General features: G+C 43.7%; 1 non-coding gene across 1 annotated transcript; it reads right to left on the bottom strand.

Annotated features, from left to right (window-relative positions):
- Nucleotides 1-11320: 11320 nt before the first annotated feature.
- On the bottom strand, nt 11321-11436 carry LOC114237228 (U5 spliceosomal RNA). Its single transcript, XR_003622935.1, has one exon. It is a non-coding gene; the product is annotated as a U5 spliceosomal RNA (small nuclear RNA).
- Between the last annotated feature and the right edge of the window lie 243 nt (nt 11437-11679).

The raw sequence follows: 11679 nt of genomic DNA, 5'->3' as shown, positions 1-11679 counted from the left end.
TACCAGAGGTTTCATTCTGTGTCTCCCTCCCCGCCACCCGCCTTTTTTTTGTTTAGTTAGTTTTTCTAAAATTACTGCAAACATCACATTTGTTATGTAATAGGAAGAAAAAGATACTGGCAAAATATGCCCTCCCAAATTGAGAATGACTTGATCAGGACAAGGGGCAGTGGGTCTGTTTATTTACTTGTTGCAGGTCTGACTTGGGGCAAGACTGTAAGGATTACGACTATGTCAGATCCCCCCTGCTCTCACTCCCCCCACCCCCCAAGCTGGCCGGTTGAGCGTCCTCTTCCATGTTCTCTTGCAAAGCTGTGCTTCCTGGACTCACTCCTCAGCTGAAGGTGCGAGGAGGCAGAAATGGAAGACCCAACTCCAGCCCTCAATTAATTCAGAATCCGTGCCCTCTAAAGATAGCAGTTTCCTTCAGTGTCTTCTAAGTTTGCAGTCATAGCGAAGAGTGGAAGAGTTCTCTTCTCAAGAAGAGGCTAGGATTAATAGAAACGCAAGTGAGAGAGAGCTTAAAAAATTCACATGTCCACTGCGGGAGTGAATGGATGTGGGTAGAATCTGGGAGAATAATGCATGTTTCTTCTCCTTGTCCCAAACGTGCTCCTTGGATAAACCTGTCAGCCACAGAACACTAGGCAGAGGGACCCTAAGCCTTACCCAGTGCACCTGGAGTTAGGGTTCTCTTCCTCCCCACAGTGTCTGTGATTGACAGAATACCATGCTGGTTAAACACGTAGACTACAACTGACAGCCTAGGTTTGAATCCCAGATCTCAGTTTCCTCATCTGTGAAATGGGGATGATAATGCTTACAATTTACAGGGTTGCTATGAGGATTAAAGCTAACACACACACATATGTATGTACACACAGGCATATGTAATTCACACATGTGCATACATTCAGAAGGAGAACAAGAGAGAGAAAAGAGAGAAGAAAGAGAATACTTAAAGTAGCTTCTGACACATCGTATGTGCCATCTAAATCTATATAAATGGTGACTACAGCCACTGCTGTTGTTGTTTCAGGTAGTGTTTAGGCCTCAATCTTCTAAATCCAGTGTTTATTTTACACTTACAGCACATCTCAGTTTGGATGCTAAATTTCCCTTTGTAGTTGAGAAACCTATGCACGATAAAGTAGATTCCCAGGCCTAAATTGTTCTGGAGGGAGCCTGATTTTCTCCAGCTCATCTTTCACTTTCACCTGTTAACCCACCCGTGCTTTGGTTCACTGGATGCTCAGCAAGGCTGTTCACTAACTTTCTACTTAATCCACCCACGGCTCCTGCTGACCTAGATTTGCTGTCTTTCTCAATCCTCTTCCAGCTTTTCACAGCCACGAGGCCACATTGCAAAGTTGAATAGGGCGTGGTTCATTGAGGCAGCTCTCAAACCTTGAACCTCCCTAATCCATAGGCGGTTCCTGACTGCTTTGGTTATCTTGACTCCCTGCATCCCCCGCCCCAGGTAGAGAGCCGCTAGAGCCTCATCTTCCCATCTTCACTCCATGGCCTTGTGCGTGGGACTCTGACTCCCCTCTATTCCTCAAGGCTGGCAGCTTCTGGGAGCACATTGGACTGTCTCTTTTCTGCCCAAGTCTGTTGCATGTGCTTTGTGCTCTCAACCGTTCCCGAGGTGAGTCATCATTCATTCCTCTGCTCATTCATTCATCTAGGAAGTCTTTATTGAAAGCCTACCACATGCTGCGCTTTGCAGGGAATGGATGCAGACAGACGTTGGCCCTGCCCTCACCGGAGAGGAAGGTCTATGGCAGTGAAAGTGGTACTAACTTTTCAGCATCAAGGATTGTTCCCAGACTTTTTGCAGTGTAACCTGATGAAAAAAGGCATTTAGGCAATTCTAGAGGAGAAAGAGATTGGGGGTGAGGTGGAGAACCAAAGATGGTGTTTAATTTTGGATATGGTACTTTGAAGGTACTTGTGAAAGACCCAAGGGGAGATGTGGCTTAATGGCTCTAGAGCCATGCTGTCCAGCATAAACATAACGCACACCACATATGGAATTTTAAGTGTTCTAGTAGCCACGTTAAAAGAAGTCAAAAGAAACAGGTGAAATTAATTTTAATACTATTTGTATTTAACCAAGTATATCCAAGATGGTATCATTTCAGCATATAGGAAATCCTGCCATTTGCAACAACATGGATGGAACTTGAGGGCATTCTGCTTAGTGAAATGAGCCAGACAGAGAAAAACAAATGCTGCATGGTATCACTTATACGTGGAATCTTAAAAAAAAAAAAAAAAAAAAAAGTCAAACTCATAGAAGCAGAGAGCATAGAAAAGTGGTTTGCCAAGACCTGGGGTTGGGGGTGGGGAAATAGGTAAAAGGGTACAAACTTTCAGCTATAAGATGAATAAGGTCTTGAAGATCTAATGTAAAACATGGTGACTATAGTTGATAAACATCGTATAATTGAAATTTGCTAAGAGAGTAGAACTTAAATATTCTTACACACAAAAAAGGAACTATGTGAGGTGATGGATATCTTAATTAATTAGATGGTAGGAATTCTTTTACAGTGTGCACATATATCAGATCACTGTGATGTACATTTTAACATTTTATTTGTTAACTGTCCCTCAATAAAACTAAAAAAAAAAAGAAAATTTGACAATTTTTTGTACTAAATCTTCTAAATCAAATACATATTTTATACTTACAGCACACGTCAATTTGGAAACTAAATTTCTATCTAGAGTTGAAAAGTTTGTGGTTGAAAAAGTAGATTCACGTATTTAAATTGTTCTAAACATAGTTAAAAGCATTCCACTAACTGAATTGAGTATCATTTTAAAAATCTAAATAAATTAAAATTAAATTGAATTAAAAATTCAGTTGCTCAATTGTACTAGCTGCATTTCAAGTGCTTAATAGCCATTATGGTTATTATCTACTGTTGCGACAATGCAGTTTCTAGAGCTTAAGTGGGAGAACTGGCCTGAAGATTCCTCAGACTACAGATGGGATTTGACACTTCACCCAGGAAGAATACATGGAAGGAGAAGAGATGCTGGGTGACGTCCATGGGCCTGCCCCTCTCTGTGCTATTTCTGAAACTTAGCCGTTGCTTATAATGGTTCATTATCTGAGATTTGGGCATGTGATGAAGATCCTAGGCCATGTTTGAAAATGGGACCACCGAGATTGTCATTGAAATGTGGATATCTGTTGTTTGAGTATGAGAGTATGTAGATGTTTGCTGAGCCCCCCTGTTTGCTGAGTCCTCCTGACCCCTTGGAGATCTGGGTTAACTTAGCACAAACCCTATCTCATGGCCTGCCAAGGCAGGTGCTCTCCTGAGATTCCTTCAGCTTCACCATCTCCTCTAACCTGCAGGATAGGTTTGGTTTCTGTATCAATTCAAGTCATCTAGTCTGGAAACCTGGACCCTTTACTGCTTTCTACGAAAACTTCCCTCATTGTTGAATTGGGCATCTTGCTGAAGGTTGGGGTCAATGACAAAGTGGAGCTGTTAACGGCATCTCTGGCTTCCCTCTGAATCCTAACCCCTCCTAACTTTTGCATGGCTCTCCTCCTTTTCCTTCCTCAGGGACCAACACATTGTCTGGTTTCCCCATAACAGTTCTGTAACTTAAACTGGTTTTTGTGTTTTTCCATAAATCCTAAATGTCTTGTCAGATGTTTTCATCCAAGCAAACGCAATAGCCTCCTTAAAGAATTTAGATGAATAAAATGTGTCCTTCTCCTCCACTATTACAACTACTTTCCGAACTGGGTCTTTAATTCTTTATCTTATCCTGTGCCGTGGCTCTTCTTTATGTTCCCTATAATGCCTGCTCACAGAAAGTGCTCAGGTTATATTTGTTTAATGACTGCCCCTGTTTCCTGCTTCCCATAAAACCTCTTTCAGAGGAGAGTTGAAGTAATTGTTCCTTTGCCCATTTCATCCAGGCCACAGACAAAACCACAGCTCATATTGTGGCTGAAGCTTACTGAAAGCTTCCTTTCCTCTAGATGCAGCCAGTTTATTTAATCACATGGTAGAGTTGGCCTGAGGGTAACAATGGGCCAGGGTTGTTGGAACAGTGACTGCTTATGGTTGAGGGATGAGGGCCTTCAAGATTTAGCATGCTGCGGCCCCCGAAATTGAACCTTCAAGTCTACGAACTTGCAATGAGTGCGGTCAAGATGAGAATATTGGCTGGTTTTGAGCATCATCAAGAAACAAAACATAATCTAGGTAGTTTGGATGCCTACTGATGGCTGAGAAAGAAAATAAGAATTTGTGTAGCCTTAAAGGGTAAAAATTAGAGCACTGCCAGTGGCCTTTGAGGCACATCGTATAGGCAAAGTGAAGTGGCAGCTTGAGTTGCTAAAGAATTATTTTGTTCATTCATTCATTTGTTCACAAGGCATCTTCTAGGCTAGCATTTACTGAGTGATTAACATGTATCAGCCACTATTCTAAACACTTGCATCAGCTCACTTAATCCTCCCAATAACCTGGTAATCTGGCATTGTAAGAAGCTAACTTGCTCACGCTTATTGAGCCAGTAAATGGTGGAGTCAGAAATTGAACCAGGATGTCTGACTCTAGAATCTTTTGACTTTACCACTAGGTAGGTGACAATACTGTCCTCCTGTTCTTCTGGACTTTATGTTCCAGTAGGTGAGACAGCCAGTAAACATAAGTAAATATTAAATAGGAAATATTATTTCAGACAGTAAAAAAAGGGATATTGCAGAATAATGATATTGACTAACTAGGAGAGCAGAGTGGCTCCTTTAGCTGGATGGCCGGGCATGGCCACTCAGAAAAGACGATATTTGAACTGAAATGCAAACGATGACGAGAAGCTAGACACATGAAGATCTGGAAGGAGGGCGTTTCAGGCAGAACTTAAACAAGTTCTAAGGCAGGTCTAGTAAAACTGTTGATGCTCTGCCTAGATCCCCTTCCCTGGGCCGAGGCACCCATTCCCTAGCTGTGGATGTTGGTTGCTATCTGCTCACAACTTCAGTTTCCCTCAGCCGGAAGAGAATGCCTGAGATTATGTCCTCCCTCGGGGGGTGGGCCACAGTCAGTGGCTGATTGACAGAGCGGTACAGGATGCTGGTCCCATGTCTCAACTGGTGCCATGGGATCACCTGGCCAGCCTGGTCTCCAGTGGGGACCACATCTTTGCTTGGCTTCTTCCCATTTCCTCTTCAGCTTCCCTCACTCTCTTTCAGTTTTGTCCTGAGATCCGTCTCTCAATAAACCACATGCACAAGAATCCCCATCACAGGCTCTGCTACTAGGAAATCCAATCCAAGACAATGGGAAAGAGACTGGTGTCATGGAAGGACAACAAAGGAGGCCAGTGTGGCTGAAGCATAGGGAGCAAGGGAGAGAGCATTAGGGGATGAGAATGCAGATGGGGGAAGAGGATGGCCAAAGGGAAATTAGGCAGACTAGGTGAAAGCTTAGATTTCATTCAGAGGCCAATGGGAAGCCTTTAGAAAGTAAGTGGGGTATTCAAATACTCTCTCCAGTTGTGGTGTAGAGAATGAAATATGTCGGGGGCGGGTGGTGAGGCAGAGAGCCTTGCTGACCATCAATTGTAATATTCCAGCCAAGAAATCATAGTGCCTTGAATTTAAAAAAAGTAGTGGCCAAGGAGGTGAGTAGGGGCTGGATTTAGGGGATATTCTCGAAGTAGAGTTAGGACTTCCTGTTAGATTGGATCTGGCAGAGTTAAGAAATCTAGGTTTACGTAGTAGTCAGGCAAATGGCTAGGTTGGTGGGAACAGTACTTGCTTTATCAAGCCCTGGAAATGTCTCAAATGGGTTGTCTTCTCTTAATTCCAGCTTCCTCATTGGTGCATGAACCTGAAAACTAACACAGTTTTGAATTAACATGATACAAGATGGTAGTTAGGGGAAAGTAATAGAATCATTTAGTTGTGACTTTCTCCATGAAGTCATCCCTAGAGTTGTTCGTACCTAAGTGTGTTTGCTCCTTCTTACTCTGTCTGTTTCTTTAACATCTACAGTGTGGCTTTGATCAGATGCTCCTTTTAAGCTGAGAGAAGGCAGTTCCATAGCTCCCTGCTTTCTTCTGGGCAGGTGACTTTGTACATGGCTTCCTGCCACAGCAATTGCCTTGATTAAGCAAAGGCCAAGGAGCCCCGCAGCACCAGGGAGGGCAGAACACCATTCTCTTCTTGCTCTTGATTCCAAGCGGATGTGAGTGGGAAAGAAAGTAAGTGTGGAGTGACTGTGTGAGAATAATTACCTTTCCCCCCAGAGAGCCTCCTGGAATATGGAATAGATTAGGACACGCGGAAGCTGTGAATACTGCAGATCATGCCGAGAGGGGCGGTGAGCATCCCAAGGGCCCAGGCCTCCCTGATTTCAGGGTGAGGCCTGGAATTAGCGGGAGGCCCTGGATGGGAAGTCTGGGCTCCTGGTGCAGGAAGGGAGCTTTCCTTCATTCTCCTTTGTTCAAAAGAGAGACTTTTTTTTTTTTTCCCTCTGGTGGGAGGTAGGACACACATATAACCAAAAATTTATTAACTCTTCTTTACTTTCTTAAATCAGGAAAATGTTAGCGTCTGTGTCTTCCAGGAGCATATCAGTCACAGAGATCCTTGGGGATTAGGGATGCAGTGATTGGAAAAGCAGATCCACTAACGAGAAAAGTGAGTCTTGATCACAGAAAGATGCTTTAACAGACCCACAAAAAATTGGAGGGACGGAGTCCACATGGGCCTTTTAATTGATGGAAGTAAAGCATTTACAGTGTGAACAATAAGTGGAAAAGAGGTCACAGCTTTTCTTGATCCACTGTGCCCAAGCCAGCCTCCCCCATCACTTCCTGCTTCATGCAATGCCATTGTGCCTTGACTTGCAGCCAAAATAAGTACTTAATTTTCTATCTCTATGTGTACAAGCGATATTTGTCTAATTTTTGGTGATGTCTCTATGTGTTATCAGTGTCTTGCACAATGCAAATTTTAAGAGGACCACGAGGCAACATTTGGTGCCAAACACAGAAGTAGGTGCAAATTTGCTGCTTTGGGTCAGGATCTGGCCTTGTTTCCTATCTCATATTCTTCCCCCAGCCGGGTAAGATCAACTTTCTCTTCTACCTATAGGCCTGTTGAGCCTCAGTCTGACACCAGTTTCTACCCCCAGCAAAAATCATGTAAGAAGCTTCCTGAAAATTAGAAAGTGGTTCCTCGTGTCACATCAGTTCGGCTTTAGTTAACAAGGCTAGAGGAGTCAGTGGGCCATCCTTAGCAGGATGTCAGGCAGGCAGCTGGGGCTGTTTAGCAGGTGTTAGGGATGTAATGTGGAATTTAGGAGTGAGTCAGAAGTAGGAATATACCTTTGGGAAATGCACAGTGAGGATGGGAGCCAGTGAGATTCATCATGGGATAAAGATGGACAGTGCAGTAAGCAGAGAACAGGCCTAGGCTGGCATTTTGGGGAATACTCTCCATTAAGTAATGAACAAAGAATAGAGAAAAAAACACTGAAGGACACTTCAAAGGAGCAGTAGGCCAAGTCAGAGGGAAACCAACATCACAGAAAACCTAGGAAGAGAAGGGTTCATCTTGCGAGGCGAGAGTGCTGCTGGGAATAAAACCAGGATGGGCGGCAGACCAAGGCCTTTGAGAAGATAATTTCGAGGACAGAAGAGAGGAAGAGCCTAGATGCATGAGAAGAAGGAACAGGCCTCCCATTTATTTGGTGCCTTCTCAGTTTTGTACTGGATGGTATTCAGACAATAACTTGTTTTACTGAAGGATAAAGAGAGATGAGGAAGCAGAAGACTAGGAGGGAGACTGGTAGAAAAAGCAAGGCTAGAGATTGGAGAGTTATTGGTATTTGTGTGTTCATTTCCTTTTGGATGAGAAGGTTTGAGCATGTGTTGAGGAATTGGACAAGTAGCCACTGGAGGGGGAAAACAGAGACCATAGTCATGGTAGGAGGCAGGTATAAGGGGTTAACTGGTCCATGTGGCAGGGGAAAGTTTCTCCCAAGATGGGCGGGAAGGAAGAAAGTTTGGGTGATGATCCAAAGAAAACTTAAGGAGTTTGGGAGGAAACTTGTGGGAGTTCTCATCAGATGTTCTCAATTTTCCCAGGGAAGTAGGTGGAAAGGTCATCTTTGAGAGTGAAGGGGCAGGGGAGGCAATGGACCTGGAGAATTGAAGGTGGTGAGGAAGGCTGTGGTGGTGAATTCCAGGACCGGGAGGACACTGTGGGTGATAAAAAGGGTTGCAGCCAGGCACCGAGCCCAGGTACCAAGGTCCCCCTTCTCTGTTTACTCTGCCCCAGCCCCCTTTGGCTCCCATGCTGACAAGGGCCAGGAGAGCCTTTACACGCTCAGAGATTTATTGAAAGGAGGGGAGATAGTAAAAGGGAAAAACTCAGAATTGCTTTCAAATAGTGAGGGAAGATTTTACAGAAGAGGAGAGAGTTTAGAAGAAGCCTGATCTGAGAACACACAGAAAATTCAAAGAATAATAAGGGGCCTCTTTGGAAACACATCCCTTAGTTTTTGGGGGAAGGAGAGAAACGATTATTATTCAGTAGATTGCCTGGATTCCTCTTTTTGCTTCATTGTACCACTGCCAGAAATTGACTTGTAATACAGTTCAGCCAACCTTATCACTTCTTACCTCTGATAAACAATGGATCAGGGCTTTTTCAGGTTACATTTTTAACCATCAGCATTATGCCCCATAGAATATTTTCATAGCAATATATATACATTGAATGCCAGAGCATTAAACCAAATGTGGGGCCCTTCTAAGCATGGCTCCCTATGCAACTGTATGAGTCATATACTCAAGATATCGGTCCTGAGCTTCCCTGGTGGCGCAGTGGTTAAGGATCCGCCTGCCAATGCAGGGGACACGGGTTGGAGCCCTGGTCCGGGAGGATCCCATATGTCACGGAGCAACTAAGTCTGTGTGCCACAACTACTGAGCCTGCACTCTAGAGCCCGCAAGCCACAACTACTGAAGCCCACGTGCCTAGAGCCCATGCTCCACAACAAGAGAAGCCACCGCAATGAGAAGCCTGTGCACCACAACAAAGAGTAGCCCCCGCTCACTGCAACTAGAGAAAGCCCGCACGCAGCAACAAAGATCCAACTCAGACATAAATAAATAAATAAATAAATTTATTTTTAAAAAAAGATATTGGTCCTGGAAATAACCCAAGGGCAGTAATACAAGTTGCAGAACCCTCACCAGCTTTCTCCATTCCTTACCTCTCACTACTGAGCTTTAGTTTTGGATACTTGGTCTAAACCCTGGGCCAGGTTCTCCTTTAACTCTCCTTGTAAAAAAAAAAAAAAAAAAAAAAAAAAAAAAATGGAACTAGCCCAATGCGCCACTGTTACGATCTGCTGCTCAGTGACTACCCTGGGAACCTGGACCGGGAGCTGGGAATGGAATGGTATGATGGAAAGAGCTGGGCATGGGTCAACCTGGGAGCCATGTCCCAGTATGGATCATGCGTTGGCTCCTAAGTAATTTTTAATTCTTGCCCAGAAGTGACTTTCTTATAGAACCACCTGTGAGGTATCATCTTCTTGGTTCTTTGAAAACAAAAATTTGGCAGCCAAAGCAGGCTATTCAAGTTAGGACAGTCTTGAGGGGAGAGAGGGAAATGCCCACTTTGCCATTGGGCATAAGCTTCCAATGGAAAGTACATGTCCAATTTGTGATGATATTCACAGTAGAACCCCCCCCCCTTCCTTCTCTGCTTTCTGATGGGTGGTATTCTAAGCCCTGACTATAAAGTTTTGTCTTCAGTGACTAACAGTTTGGTAAATCTCATCTAACTTAAAAGATTTGGACTGGAGGGAAGAGTTCTCCATCCTTGAGGGAGTTTTTGTAGCTGCGCTGGGAATTGTATCAGGATGTCCCATCAGAGTGACAATGAGGTGGGATTTGAGATTCGTACAAGACCATGGGTTAGAAACCCTAAAGCCTGCTAAAAATCAGGTACAAACAACTATGCAAGTTCAGAATAAGTAGGTCAGAAGTTGAAGAGAAGAAGAAGACTTGGTGGGGAGGGGCTGCCCAACCTCTGGATGGCATAACAGAAAGGTGCTGGAAGTTTCGGGAGAACAGCCTCTGGGGGAGTGGTGGGAATTGGGGGAGTGGTGGGAATTAGGAGAGTGGGACAAGTAGGAGGACAGAGCCAAAAAGCCAGCTATATACAAGCTTTGGTTACCAAGGCAACCCGTTCAGCATTTTCTTCTCTTTCCTCTAAGGTATGTGGAGTGTAGTTGCCAAGCAGAGGTGGTGCCTGTTGGCTGAAGTGGGCCTGGTAGGAGGCAGAGCAAGAGGAGGCTCTATAGGAAAGAGTGTAGAAACATACGAGTATCAACATAAGCGAGTGTAGAAACCTATACCTGTGCAGTCCTCGACATTCAGTTGTTCTGAAGAGGAAATCTCTCCATTTTCTATTTTTGGTCTGATAAATAAGCTCTTCCAGGGTAAGGACTATTTATTCTGTTCTTGTCCTTCTATCCTAGAACATATGACACCATTATCATGCCCTCATTCTCTACCCCTTATTTTGAGGGGGTATGATTGAGGCATAGTTTGGATACAGTAAAATACAAAATTTGAAGGCTATAGTTTGTTGAATTTCTATGTCTCTATATACCTGTGTAACCACCACCTGGATCAAGATAGAGAACATTTCTATTCCTCCATGAAGTTCACCTGGATCCCGTTCCTATCAATACCTACCCCTCTCAAACCAGAGGGAGCTGCTGTTCTGACTTCTAACCCTGTGTAGTAGTTCTCCCTGTCCTTCAACTTCATACATATTATTTTTATCCTCTGTATGCTCAGCCCAGTAATGTGAATGCTGTATGCGGGCTTGGTTGAATCATAGAAAAAACTAATAGCTTAATCAAAAGAGCTGTGGAAGCATGGTGATGTTACTAAAGGTCTGTGATTTTTACCAGTTAGACATCATGTAATCTAGAGAAAGTGGCTTTCTTTTTTTTTTTTTGGCTGCGCTGCGTGGCTTGTAGGAGTTTAGTTCCCAACCAGGGATTGAACATGGCCCACGGCAGTGAAAGCACCGAGTCCTCACCACTGGACAGCCAGGGAATTCCAGGATGCCAAGGCGGGACAAGAGGAAAAAAACACCAGGGGAAAAGAACAAAGATCATAAAGTGAGAATGCACGTATGAAAGATTAGGTGTTCTGAAGATAAGCACTTCAAGTGAGTGGAGGAAATTAGCAATAGCAAGGCGCCTTAATGAGGTAAACGACTGTCTGTTTTTCGTACACATTTGTAAGCCTTGCAAGAGCAAGGCCTCAAAAAATTGGGTAAAGGCTCAGAATTGTTTCTCTCCACGGAAATCTTTAGTAAAAGGCGAAAGAGTTATACGATCTGAAGAGAAACCAGAGTATGCAAGTGGCTTTCTGAATCTCAGTTTCCACATCTGTAAAGTGAGGGCTATAATTCTTTTTTATGTGCCTCAAAGGTAAATTCTGCATGAATCAAATATTTAAGGCAGACTATTTGGCATTTGGGGTTACGGTATCTTTTGGAGAGCATTAATTTAGATGTTACATAAAAGCATATATAAACTGTAAGATGCATTACAAAATATGATATTAAAGTATTAAGATGTCGAGTGATTGTAATCCTGG

The sequence above is a fragment of the Balaenoptera acutorostrata genome, chromosome 15 (genome assembly GCF_949987535.1).
Source record: "Balaenoptera acutorostrata chromosome 15, mBalAcu1.1, whole genome shotgun sequence".
Classification (NCBI taxonomy): domain Eukaryota; kingdom Metazoa; phylum Chordata; class Mammalia; order Artiodactyla; family Balaenopteridae; genus Balaenoptera; species Balaenoptera acutorostrata.
Note: the sequence above shows the minus strand (reverse complement) of the source record. Positions and strands in the feature narration are given on the sequence as shown.